Below are 12,472 nucleotides of genomic sequence, written 5' to 3' on the forward strand. Positions count from 1 at the left end.
GTTGAATAGCTGCCATTGTGTGCAAGGTGTGAGATGTGGGTGTGAGTGTTGGTAGGTGGAGATTGTTGGTGAGTGAGTGCTGGGGTGCGGTGCTTTGGGCAGTGTGTGCAGACTGTGGTTCAGACAGTGGTATGTAGCATTTGTTGAGGCATTGATTCACCCTGACCACCCGAGTGAGGTCGTTAAGTTTCTTCCTGCACTGTGTATGGGTCCGGGGGACCACAGTGCTACCTGAGACATGCTAGGCAACCTCCCTCCACATGGCACGGAAGACTTGCGGCGAGGGCCTCCTGCCACTTGCCGGGTAGAGCCCTCCGTCTCTCCACAGCAGACACCAACTCCTCTAATGCTTGGTCCGAAAATCTGCGGGTTCTCTTCCTGGGGCTTGGATCTGCCATCGTGACACCTGCTTGAGTCGTCCAGCTCCTTGGGCTTGGCCTGCTCCTGCTTACTGACATAGCTTCACAGCCAGCAATGCTGAGAATGAAGTTTTGCAACATCAATGAACTGGGATGAACTGGAAAGAGCCTGTGGCAATGATGACTTGTGATTAGACTACACCTGATACTGGTCAGCGCTTTGAGTGTAGGGCCACTGAAATAGGCCATTAGCACTTGATTTAGCGCTCCAATCCTTTCTTTATGCAATGAGACTGAATTTTGCGTGCCGCGTGATTTATTAGTGCCTGGCGCTAAATCTCAAACTTTTCTAAAGTTACTGCCCATTCCTGGGCTATAATGAATTTCTCCTCCAAAATGTCTTATTATGATGGAAGATCAGGGCAATAATGGGAGTTATATTTAGATCTGTAGTAAGAAAACATTGCAATGCTTTGATTTCAGTCATTATATAATAAGATGTATGGGAGACACAAAGGACCACTTAAATTCATTTCATTTTGATTTTGTTCCACATCTGGGACTTGAGCTTGAAGCTAATCCAGAGTGATGGAATAAAAACCTCTTCTTTTCTGCCTGCTGTAAGTATCATACATCAAACTACAGTAGTTCGGATAGTCTCAATTCAATTCAATTTCTAGTATAGAAAACGATCAACAATTCACCTCAAATTGGCATTAAATTGCTATCTCATTCAGAGACACAAAATCTCTAGTCTAAAAAAAAATCATATTGATGCATTTGAGGTCCTTCCAAAATTGTTGGTAGAATTAGAAGGATCTTACTCTGCATCAGGTACAAAAGGATTCAGTGGGCATAGAGTAACATTTTCACTCTAACACTCAGGCACCAACCCATCAATCTGTATTCATGCCAGATGCTGAAGCAACAACATATGGATTGTTTCAAGCCTCACCCTGACAGTTACCTTTCTAAGATTTTGTGCACTGCAGTCAAAGTCTATATTTAACAGTTCACTCAGTCAGCTTTAGAGGATCTATTCTGTTGAACTGCAAGCTACATTATTATTTTCCATGCAGATCTGAAATGCTTACCCTTTATTTTATAATGTATCCTCCTTAAATACAGGTCATTTGACTATTCCAATGCACTCCTGGCTGGCCTCCAACGTTCTACCCGACGTAAACTTGAGGTGATCCAAAACTCGGCTGCCTGTGTCCTAACTCACACCAAGTCCCGTTCACCCATCACCCCTGTGCTCACTGACCTACATTGGCTCCTAATTAAGCAACGCCTCGATTTCAAAATTCTCATCCTTGTTTTCAAGTCCCTCCACGGCCTCGTCCCTCCCTATCTCTGTAATCTCCTCCAGCCCCACAACCCCTCGAGGTGTCTGTGCTCCTCTAATTTTACCCTCTTAAGCATCCCTGATTAGAATCGCTCAACCATTGGCGGCCGTGCCTTCTGTTGCCTAGGCCCTAAGCTCTGGAATTCCCTCCCTAAACCTCTCCGCCTCTCTTTCCTCCTTTAAGACGCTCCTTAAAGCCTACCTCTTTTTGACCAAGCTTTTGGTCATCTGCCCTAATTTCTCCTTATGTGGCTTGGTGTCAAATATTTGTCTTATAACACTCCTGTGAAGCGCCTTGGGACGTTTTACTACGTTGTGGTTGTGTCATTTGCACTAGTAAAAATGTAAAAACATATATTTTTATATTAAATTACCATCAGCCTCTATGTATATGAGCAGATGTATTAGTGAAGTAAATGCTTACATAGGCTAACATGAGTTTGACAATATTGGCCCATAATTTGCGGTCAGCAGTGAAGCAAAGGTGCTCGCCGCTGGCCCCGAAGTAAGCTTCCCACAAAGATCTCGTGATCTCTGTGGTGAGAAGTTTGGCTTTCCCGACATGCAATTGAAATCAGCATAAGTTAATGGGGAATCCCTAACGCGAGCTGTTGTAAGCAAGCTGTCTAAGCAGCCAATCAAAATGTAGAATTCTCACAGACTGAGAACCAGGAAGTGAGTAAGCTCCTTTGATTCTAACTTTTTTTAAATGTTATAGAGAGCAAAACAAAGATTGGGGCTCTCACATGAGGAAAACGTAAACCTGAAATAAAGATAAACAAACATTTTTAAAAAATATACATATTTTAAAAAGTTTTTAAAATGTTTTAATTTTTATTAAAATGGATAAATGTGACATTCCACAAAATTAAAATTAGTTTTTCAGGGCCATAACATTTGTTTAGCAGTCAATATGCTATTAAAATCCCAGTTACAGCTAATCCAAAAGGATGCTTCTTTCAATGCAATATTACCACGATATTATCACGGAAGAGCCAAAATTTTCATCACTTTTACTGATTTCACTGATTACACTGATTGCCGGCTATGGTGGTGGGGTGGGGGGGCGGGGAGGGCGCCACAGGGCAGTCAGTGTTGGAGCAATGACTGATCACAACTTCGGGATTTCTGCATTAGGATGCGCATACGCTACATTCTGAAGTTGCGGTCAGTTCAGTTTCAAATGGGTAATAACAGCGAACGCTATTCATTTGCTGTTATTATCCACCACAAATTCCGGACCAATCTTTTTTGTATTTTTACATTGTACTTTCATTAACAGGTGTTTTTACGCAGCTTGGAAGATAAGGGGCTGGAAATTCGATCACACGTGAAAAAGGGCACGCAGGGGGTGGGGCATGCAGGGAAGAGGCATGCGGGGGGTGGGGCGTGCAGGGGGTGGGGCACGCAGGGGGTGGGGCATGCAGGGAAGAGGCATGCGGGGTGGAGCGTGTTATAAATCTCATCATTCATCAAGAAGCTACTCGTGAAATAACGCTGGACGGCCAGCTGGTGGCGCCGTCCAAGGAGTATAAATACTTGGGCGTCGGCCCCAGCTTTTCAGGGACATTTTGTAAGACAAGGAACTAGTGAAGTACAACTAGAGCTCCATGTTCTGAAACAAGTTGATTAAAGCCTTGCTTTATGCTCAAACCAAGTGCGTAGTGAGTTTTATTATGTCAGGGCACGCAGGGGATGGGGCATGCAGGGGGAGTGGCGTGCAATGGGTGGGGTGCGCAGGGGGTGGGGCATGCAGGGGTGGGGCATGCAGGGATGGGGCATGCGGTGGGTGGGGCGCGCAGGGGGTGGGGCATGCAGGGATGGGGCACGCAGGGGGTGGGGCGCCCAGGGGTTGGGGCATGCAGGGATAGGACATGCAGTGGGTGGGGCGCGCAGGGGGTAGGGCACGCAGGGGTGGGGTGCGCAATGGGTGGGGCGCGCAGGGGGTGGGGCCCGCAATGGGTGGGGTGCACAGGGGGTGGGGCACGCAGGGGGTGGGGCATGCAGGGGGTGGGGCGCGCAATGGGTGGGGCACGCAGGGGGTGGGGCGCGCAATGGGTGGGGCATGCGGGGGTGGGGCATGCAGTGGGTGGGGCGCGCAATGGATGGGGCGCTCAGGGGGTGGGGCATGCAGGGGTGGGGCGTGCAGGGGGTGGGGCGCATGGGGGGTGGGGCATGCAGGGATGGGGCGTGCAGGGGGAGGGGCACGCAATGGGTGGGGTGCGCAGGGGGTGGGGCATGCAGGGGGTGGGGCGCGCAGGGGGTGGGGCATGCAGGGATGGGGCGTGCAGGGGGTGGGGCATGCAGGGATGGGGCATGCAGGGGTTGGGGCGCGCAGGGGTTGGGGCATGCAGGGATAGGACATGCAGTGGGTGGGGCGCGCAGGGGGTAGGGCGCGCAGGGGTGTGGTGCGCAATGGGTGGGGCGCGCAGGGGGTTGGGGTGCGCAATGTGTGGGGTGCACAGGGGGTGGGGCATGCAGGGGTGGGGCATGCAGGGGGTGGGGCGCGCAATGGGTGGGGCACGCAGGGGGTGGGGCGCGCAATGGGTGGGGCATGCGGGGGTGGAGCATGCAGTGGGTGGGGCGCGCAATGGATGGGGCGCTCAGGGGGTGGGGCATGCAGGGGTGGGGCGCGCAGGGGGTGGGGCGCGTGGGGGGTGGGGCATGCAGGGGATGAGATGCACAATGGGTGAGGTGCGAAGGGGTGGGGCATGCAGGGTTGGTGCGCGCAGGGGGTGGGGCATGCAGGGGCGGGGCGCGCTCTACATGTGCGTGTTCTGAGGCAACAAATTACATTTCTGCTGGGACCTCATTAAAATGATTCAGGCATACACCCATTGAATGGTGCAATTAGCATTGGCTGCCCGCCTGAATCATTTTGACGTTCTGGAGAGTGGGAAATCGGGCATCTCTGACGTCACTTAAAGACAGCCAGCTCTTCTTAAAAGGGAGGTGCACGCTGGCTGTAGATAGCAGAGAAACTTGCCAGATTGAAGAAGATGGCTGGAAGAGGTACAGACAAAGCACCCAGGTTCTCCGATGCCGTGTTCAAAGCTCTGATCCAGGGAGTGTACAGGCGGAGAGTGATCCAGTTTCCCCCAAGGGAGCAGAAAGCCCTCTAGGCAGCACTTCCACTGCCAGTGGGAATAGGTTGCAGAGGAGGTCAATTCCAGGAGCTTAGCTCCCAAGCTGCAGTGCTGAAAAAAGTTCAATGACCTTATTACCAGTTGTCAAGGTAAGAATACTGCTCTCTTGTTTTCGCCACCAGTGCACCTGCTAGATTAGGCCAATATTCTCTAGAGTTTAGAAGAATGATAGGTGATCTCATTGAAGCATACAAAATTCTTGAAGGACTTGACAGGGTAGATGCAGGGAGGATGTTTCCCCTGGCTGGGGAGTCTAGAACCAGGGGTCAGAGTCTCAGAACAAGGGGTCGGCCATTTAGGACTGAGATGAGGAGAAATGTCTTCACTCAGAGGGTGGTGAATCTTTGGAATTCTCTACCCCAGAGGGCTGTGGAGACACAGTCGTTGAGTATATCCATGGCAGAGATCGATAGATTTTTGAATATTAAGGGAATCAAGGGATATGGGGATAGTGCAGGAAAGTGGAGATGAGGTAGAAGATCGGCCATGATCTTATTGAATGATGGAGCAGGCTCGAAGGGCCAAATGGCCTACTCCTGCTCCTATTTCCTATGTTCTTACATTTTTATATCTGCTCCCTGTGCGCCCTACACCCTGCATGCCCATCCCTCCAGCCTCACTACTCACTTCCTTTCACTCTCCTACAATCACTGCACTCACTTCACTCCACCTCCTTCTCATACCCACCACTATTGTAAGCCTTGTTTCCCCGTACCTCACATTATACACACTGCCTACATGACAGGCACATTCTCCAAACATCTCAAAAGACTGTCACTAGCACACTTCTTTCTTTCTTGCAGGAGAATGCTGCGCACGACCTGAGACAAGAGGCTTCCACCACAGGGGTCGAGCCCGCCTGAACACTCTCTTCCCCCGTGGAGAAAAATGTGCTGGCCATCACGGGCAGGGGGAGAGTCATGGCCACGATGAGTGGCAATGCTGCAGGAGACGTAGCACAGGGTTTCTTCACATCCTTATCCTCTTTTTCCCTTCTTACTTCTATCTCGCCCTACACACTCTGCGTGACAAACTGCAAATGCTTTATCCAGCCAATGCTTCCTTTGCTCTGCCTTCACACTAAAAGCCAACCCTTGATGAGCACGATAAAACATTTTGGTGCAGCTCAATTTTAAATTTAATCTGCTGTAGAGTTTGGTTCCAATTTGAAAATTTAAGGCCAGAGGTTGCGGGCTATCGTTTTCTGTCTTCTTGTGAACTGGAGCAAGGGAGCTCGCTGAGAGAATATCAAGAACACTGAAAAAAATCACTTTAAAGAAGTGAGGAACAACCAGTTTGATTTTGTGTTCTTACTTGCCAGACTGTTGAATAAGCTTTTATTAACACTGCCACAGGTCAACACCATGGATTTTATGAACACCAGTGGAATTCTGTGGGAAACTCTAGAGTCCTGAAATCTTGGAATCCTACAGGATCTTGGTCAGCACCTGTCAAACTACTCTGATGTCAGAGGCAACTATTCATTTCTAGAATAAAGAACTTGCATTTATACAGCACCTCATCACAACTCTCGGGACATCCCAAAACAGTTCACACACAATGGATTACGCTGATTGCATAATCCTGTGTTATTATGTAGCTGTCAATTTGCGCACAGCAAAGTCCCACAACTATCTGTTCATCTGTACAAGATTAGGCTAGATGGGGAAAAGCTGTTCCCACTAGTTGATGGTACAAGGACTAGGGGACACAGATTTAAGGTTTTGGGCAAGAGATACGGGGGACATGAGGAAAAACGTTTTTACACAGCGAGTGGGGATGACCTGGAATTCGCTGCTGACGGAAGTGGTGGAAGCGGACACACTCAGGGCAGGATTTTCATTGAGCCATGGAGTCAGGATTGGAGGTGTGCGGGGGGTTAAAATACTGAAATCAGGGGTCCCGATCCCATCCCGCACCCAAACCCACCTCCATGCCAGTTTCAAAGGAGGCGGGTACCTGCCCCGCACTGGGACCTGCCTACCCAAGGCGGGAAGGGATTAGTGCTAATTAACTGCCTGTTAACAGGTAGTTAACAGGCAGTTTTTAGCCTAATCCCTATTTTTAAGGTTGAAGTGTGGGATTCCCGATGGCTCCAAACCACGCCAAGTTAGAGGAGGTGGGCCGTCGGGTTGAAGGACTTGGAGGGGTCGAGATGTCGGTGTTCAGGTGAGTGATGTGTGCATGAGTGCAAAGGTAAGTGTGTTTGGTGTGTCTAAAGTGATTAAATAAGTTTTACATACCTTTTCTTACCTTTTCAGCCTTCCTTCCTTTAGGTCTCGGGAGTCCCTCATCTCATCGGCACAGAAAACAGAATGGCTGCGAACTGTCAAAAGCGACAGCCTGCAGCTTTCTGTACGGGAGAGATTTCTAACTGAGTCTGTGGAGAAGGACTCATGTTAGAAGTAAGATGGTCAGTGTTTGACAGCTTCAAACAGCTGTGAAACGCTAATATTTCATCTGTCAAAACCTCGTGACAGATGAAATTTCAGTCTGTGACGTCACCTGTTGCCGGGTGGCCCTTAATTGGCCTGCTGAGCCCGCTGGGCGGGCTCAACAAGGTCAATCAAGTTAAAATCATGTGGATTAGCCGCATCTCGATGGAGGCGGGACTACAACCCCGAAAGTTGTAGTCCCGCCTCCAACCTGACTCCTGAATGAAAATCCTGCCCTCAATGTTTTCAAGGGGAGACTGGATAGGCACTTGAAGGAAATAAACTTGCAGGTCTACGGGGATAGAGCGGGGGAATGGAACTGACTGGATTGCTCTACAGAGAGTCGGCACAGACTCGATGGGCCGAATGGCCTCCTTCTGCGCCGTTATGACTCTGTGACCCATCTGTTTTTGGTAATGTTAGTTGAGGAGGATTGTTGGACATCTGGGAGAACTCACTGATCTTCTTCGAAAAGTGCTTTGGGATCTTTAATGTAGGACATTTTTCTACGTTAAAGGTGTTACATAAATGTAAATTGTTGTCCATTTGAAAAGACAGATAGGGTCTCGGTTTAATGTCTCACCCACAATAAGGCATCTCCAACAATGTGGCACTCCCTCAGTAATGTTGTGGAGATTCAGCCTAGATTATATGCTCAAGTGCCATCAACAATATAGAACAATGGCTTTTAATAGAAATATTCTTAGGATTTATTTGATTTTATTTGTAGCTGAACCCTGATTTTGAGATTTCGGACTGTGGTGGGATCCCTAAGGTGCAGGGAAACAATTGGGACCAACAAGCTTAAATTTGTATTATGCTTTTTCTTTCAAATGAATAGCTCAGACAATCAAGCAGAACACAAATGCACTTGTCAAAAACTAACAAAGAGCAATTCCATCAAACACACTGAACAGCAGCATTCTCTCTCCGACAGGAAAACCAAGGCTTTAGTGCCAGGCTGACCGACCGTGGCACGGACCCCGCGCCCAGAGGCGCAAAAAAAAAGTTTTTAATAATCCGACATTTTTTCAGGGCGGGTGGCCACCTCACCTTTAACTTTCGCCCCGCTAGTGGCTGGCCGCCTTGCTCGCGTCCCCTGCAGCAGTCTCTGCCATCGCCCGGCGCTGCTGCAGGGGGCGAAGGGGAATTTTTGTGCCGGGGCGCTACGCCTGGAGATGACGTCACGATCTCCGGGCGCATGAGATCGGGGCGCAACCTAGTAGCACCGCCGCTATCCTCCTGCGGAATTTGGCAGGCGGCGCAGTCAGCACCGCGCCCGGGTGAAAAGGCCTTTGCACCCCATTAGCGCCCCCCATGGGAGGCGCAAACGAGGGGAATTTCTCCCCCTTAGTGTTATTTTTTCAATATTTATCCTTGATATTTTTAGTGCATTAGCGGTGCTGAAACAGTGCAATACATATTTCCCTGTCCGACTGGAAGCCAAACCTTCAATCAGGCTGACTACTAGGCGGGGAACCTGTCAAGGACAAAGACACACACTGTGGAGTACAGCATCGTGTCCAAAACTCCGACCCCCCCGCCGACATAACCTGCCCCTGTTAATATCCAGGCCCAGCTCTTTATTTTCACTCTCTAATAAAAGGAAAAGAAAATCTTGCATTTATATAGCACCTTTCACGACCTCAGGACGTCCCAAAGCGTTTAATAGCCAATTAAATACTTTTGAAGTGTAGTCACTGTTGTACTGTAGGAAACGCATTATGTGGCAAGTGGGTTACTTCCCTGTGTAATTTACATTATTACATCTTAAATTCTACTGGAGGTTTAACTTAGCATTGATGGTAAATTGTCATACAAAAAAAAGACAAAACTGCATTCTAATGCTTGGGCAATAACTCTGCATAATTATCTCATAGTTATAACCAAACAGCAATAATAGACGTGAATTAGATGATTTCAGTCTTGATTTTTAGACAACATTGTGATTCAGAGCATCTCGGTGTTAAGGGGTGGGAGAATGTTGGTTTATTTGCATGTTCCTTCACTGACAACCTCCAGCTCTCAGCTGTGCCTGGTGTTCAGAGAAGGTCAGACACTTCTCCACAGGAAAGAAGAACATCAGCGACTGAGTCACCACACATTACTATGACATGCTTTCAGTAGTTAAATGAATTGGTAGAGGTTTAAGAACATGTCACTTGCCCACCCTTCTGCTCCAGGAATGGTGTGTGGTGCAGAAAGACCTAAAAGATGAATAAATTATATGTTAAAATACACAATATGTAAATAAATAAAGGTAAAATAACAATTTGAATTTATTTGAAAATAATTAAAGATATTTTGTTTCAAATAATAATAATTTCATATTTATTTTTCAGAGAAAGTTGTATTATAACGTGCGGCTAAAACAATCAATCAGCTTTTATGATCCATACACAGAGATAAATCAGGTTGCTACCTTGCTTAATGTGAGTGACATATTTGACACAGGCACAGTGTGTTTCATCTGCATGACTGCAGTTATCTTTGAAGTGCTGCCAAACCCCAACTTGATCTTCACAACTTCCAGTAAGCAACTATACAATTACCCAACCAGAACCGAATCGAATAAGCACATACCATCGTGGAGCTTGGACCCCTCAAAATATTTAACCCTGGCATTGTCATAAATTAGGTTTTCATTTTTCTTAAGTATGAATTTAGATTTCACACAAACATCCCATCCATCTTCCAACAACATTGTCTTGCAATGTGCTTAACAGATTCAAATATCTAAGAAATGAACGAATTGTTGTAAATCGTTTTTGATACTTTTCAAATGTAGACATTGCCAATAATTCACTAGATTTGTGGCTGATGTAGAATACAATAAGAATGCAAAGGAATACTGACAATGATGTGAGGAACCACATGGAAATCATAAATATGAAACCCACTTCAAAACGTGAGCATTGTCTCCTAAAGTATATGAATAAGTAGTTAAAATACATCCTAAAAATGTAAGTAAACTTAACTCTCAAATAAAAGGAACGTATACCATATCCCAAAATAATTTTGAAAATACCTTTATATTATGTTAGATATATTGTTAGACTTTGGTATGTTGCATCTGAATATGTGAGAGAAAGTATGGCCGCCATGGCATTCAATATATTGTAAAACCCTTTTCTCACAGTCAATAATTTCCATGTTTCAAATTTTGAATATATTTACAACTACTGTAGTAATTTTAATTACCATATTTACATTTTTAAATGTGACAGTCTTCTAGCTTAACATGCCCTTATGAATGAACGCTGATTGCACATGGCTGATTACCTATCTTAAACAATAATGATCATGCAGTTTTGCACCAAAGATGAGTCCCTTGCTACATGATGGTGAATTATCTTAGTGCTGGCTGTGCAATAACCTATTATTAGTTCACTGTGGTTGAACAAATAGTGACTACTGCTTGAAGGGCAATTTAATGAGGTTTTCAATATTGTGCTGGAGATTGATGAGGCTTCAGCAAGTTTATTCAGTGAATAGCTGATCCATCTAGACCAAGAAGGTTCCAGGTTTTTGATGTGCTGAATTAGCTGATCTCAGCTGGAGCAACAGCAAGGATTCTGCAATTGGTCTAAGCACCTTTGGGTTAGGGGAAGAAAAATTGGCTCCCATTCCTGGCCCTGATCTCTATTCAAGCAATGCACCTGTGTGGAAATCAGGAATTAACAGGATTGGACTCAATGATTGCTCTTCTGTGATTGAATAGTCTTCTAATACTCTATTTCCAGGCTCGTAATTGTGAAATGGCCGTGTGGGTGAGAGCGGTAGTACACGTAGCAAGCAACCTCTTCAGGAGAGGAGGAAGAAAATTGGTTGTGAAAATTAGCAAGAGGGCTGTAAAGGTCACAAATGACAAAAGACATGTTCGGCTCCCAAGAGAAAATATAGTGGATTAAAGAATATCCTGCTGCTCTTTACGTAGTTAAAATAATTACTATTTTTCTTTTTATAAAAATCCGAGGAATAAAATTAAATTGTGACATCCTATGGAAGGAAATGTAACTTTGTTTGATACTTTGGTTAGATTTGTGGACGAACACTTTCCTCTGCTTGCTTTTTGTAGAAACCTATGAACAAGTTATTTATACAAGTTTACGATTTTACTAGAAATAGCAAACAAAGGGAATCCTCTTTCCCACAATGTCAATTCTATTGTCAAAAAAAACTTCTTAGTGGCATAAAGAACCTGAGTAGACTTCTTTGCACATAGTTAAAATCAATTTTTAATAGCTATAATATTGTTTTATCATACATGGGGGCAGATTTTCCTGTTTATGCACTCGGGCATAAAGAATCGCCGGGGTGAGCAAAGTTCGGCCGGCTCTATTACAGATGCGTGGTCCTCCTCACCCGATTTTTCTCTATGTGATGTACTGAGGCGATCATTTACACCCAAGTGAAGTAACAGGAAAACCTGCTAAATAAGCCCAGTTTTAACCAGGAGTGGGAATTGGGCGAGGACGAGGTGGACGCCAAGCCCCAACCCAACCTCAGTAGCGTGAGGCCAGGCGACTTTAACTCCCAGCCTCATCTGCAGGATACCAGTCAGTTGCAGTTGTTCGGTGGGTGGGGGCAGAATTTTGACCAGCGGGATGCCACCTGCTGGCACCGAAAGAACGGTTGTGAGCACTCAGGTAAGTCGCAGGAAGGGGGTTTAGGGAGCAGCTTCTGCTCCTCCTGGCCCATAAGGAAGTTAATAAACTTACTAGTTTGGGCCACTCTGCGCCACCCCCCCCCCCCCCCCCAATGCTCCAGATCTTCTTCCCACTGTCTTTACCTGGCGGGAAAGCCACAACGGCTTCAGCACTCAGGCCACCAGTTAAAACTGCAGCTGGGGCAAGATGACATATTTGATCCCAAGCTGCATATTTAAAGATGGTGCCCACCAGATTCAGGTGAGTGTCCTTGCCACCTGCTCATCAGAGCAGATTAAAATAGAAGACAGCAGTATCAGTGCAGGATGTCAGCAGGTTAAATCACCCCTATAGCGTGTAGTTTATTTTCTGGTAATCTACTGTGGATAAAACACCTAAACAGTTACGTTTCTCCTGTGATAATTTCACCAAAAACCTTTTCAATAAAATTAATGAAAAGAAAAATTTCAAGCACCTCTTTCCACCATCAGGGGGAAAACGCTCCACTGGCTGGAGTCATACCTAGCACAAAGGA

The sequence above is a fragment of the Somniosus microcephalus genome, chromosome 11 (genome assembly GCF_052327205.1).
Source record: "Somniosus microcephalus isolate GS21.2 chromosome 11, FLI_Smic_1.0, whole genome shotgun sequence".
Lineage (NCBI taxonomy): Eukaryota > Metazoa > Chordata > Chondrichthyes > Squaliformes > Somniosidae > Somniosus > Somniosus microcephalus.